Raw genomic sequence first — 2288 nt, forward strand, 5'->3', positions numbered from 1 at the left:
ATTGATATCTACACTATCACGGACAAGAGAATGAAGAACAAGAATAATCATCATCATCATCATCATAATAATAATAATAATAATAATAATAATAATAATGATAATAACAATCCCTATGTTAACTTGGACAAGGGAATGAACACCAAGAATCTCTCTGGTGCAGTGGAAGGATGGAATGATCTTATTGAAACTGAAGGAGGAATGTAGTGACTGCGAACATAGGGTACACACACACACAAACACACACACACAATCTGCCGGAGCGTTCATGATTAGCTATACGGAGAGAGAGAGAGAGAGAGAGAGAGAGAGAGAGAGAGAGAGAGAGAGATTTTAATTAACGGATTAGATAGAAAAGGGTCTGATGATTTTGTGCATTTATTATCTTACAATACATGCTATTAATATTTAAACTAGAGTTAAACTAATTGATTATTAATTTTGATAATTAATTATGTTGACAATTAATTAATGTAATTAATCCGATTATGCGGATGAAGTGGAATCTAATATCGACTGTATTGCATGATATCCCCTATATAATAAAGAGCAGGCGTTTAGCTATATATATATATATATATATATATATATATATATATATATATATATATATATATATATATATATATATATATATATATATATATATATATATATCAAATAAGCCATATATATATTAATACATTAAGGTCTGGATTCTATTAACGACCTCGGGATCGTTAAGAGAATCCAGACTTTAATGTATTAATATATATATGGCTTATTTGAAATATGAAAAACACGTTTAAATGTGCAAAAAGTTATCATATATATATATACACATATATATACATGTATATTTATATATATACATATATTTACATATATATACATAAATATATATATATATATATATATATATATATATATATATATATATAATATATATATATATATATATATATATATATATATCTTTCTTTCTGTCACGCTGAGTGGCAAAAGAGAGAGGGAGTAGTCATACCCTGGTGAGAGAGAGTGCCCTAGGATATAAACTCGGAAACCACAATCGCCCCAAAATTGCAGAACCAACAGAAGGTAGTTAGGAAAGGGGGAGTGGGTAAGAAGGGTTGAATGCTTGTGTTTGCATATCTATCTATATATTTAACCGTCATTTTTGACGGGTCGTGTATACTAGTATAGTCTGTGTTTTTATATTTTACACGTTGAAAATAACTATTTCAATACAAGAATTTTTAACGCTATCATCCTGGAACATTCCTAAACACTACCTTTTTTACTGAATATTTAGCATTTCATTAAAAAAAAAAAAAGAAAAAAAAATCTCACCTAAGATGCATACCAAAAACTTCCTTGGCATTGCCAATATATAAAATAACATTGATTTTAAATATGCATTTCTTTTCATTTTGGACCCACTCTATTCTTATGGTCGGTAAGGTTTAATGAAAAGAAACGTGAAAATTGGTTAGGTTAAAGGTAAAAGTGGGCGCTAAATAAGTACGGATGAAAAGGGAAAACGAAGAAAGAAAAAGGGTACAAATGAAAAGGAAGAAAAAGAGTACGAATGAGGAGGGAAAACGAAGAACGAAATGCGGCCGATGGGAGGATGCAAAGGTGCTTCTGGTCATTTTCAAGTTGTGGTCCCCCAGGGCGGTAACCGCGGTATGGCCCACTTTATAGAGGAATCTTATGAAAGGAAAAAAAAAAAGAAAAAAAAATTACATGCAAAGGATGGTGGTCAATCACTTTATTTGTTTACGGCCTTGATCAATTCCTTGACCGAAATTAATGTTCTCAGTAGAACTTCAAAAGTCCAAACTTGCAGCAAGTGTTTTTTTTTAATGTTGAATAGGTTGATATAAGTCTTTTTATAGTCTATATATGAATTATCTGTTTTAATGTTGTCAAAGTTTTTCAAAAATATTTTATTTCAATTCTTCATTACTTCTTATATAGTTTGTTTATTTCCTTATTTCCTTTCCTCAATGGGCTATTTTTCCCTGTTGGAGCCCTTGGGCTTATGGCAACTTGCTTTCCCAACTAGGGTTGTAGCTTGGCTACTAATAATAATCATATCAATAATAATATACTTTTCTATGGGGAATATCTTTTAAATACCTTTTTCGATGGTATCACCCCCTCTGGACGAACCCCTCTTTTTTTTTTAAGTCCGCTCATGAATAGCAGAGGCAAGGGACAGTGACATTGCCCTATCAAACAAGACAATGACCTGGAGACTGACCATATAAACATATGATCAGCACCCAAGACCCCTCGTCACCCAA

This window comes from Palaemon carinicauda, chromosome 9, assembly GCF_036898095.1.
Source record: "Palaemon carinicauda isolate YSFRI2023 chromosome 9, ASM3689809v2, whole genome shotgun sequence".
Lineage (NCBI taxonomy): Eukaryota > Metazoa > Arthropoda > Malacostraca > Decapoda > Palaemonidae > Palaemon > Palaemon carinicauda.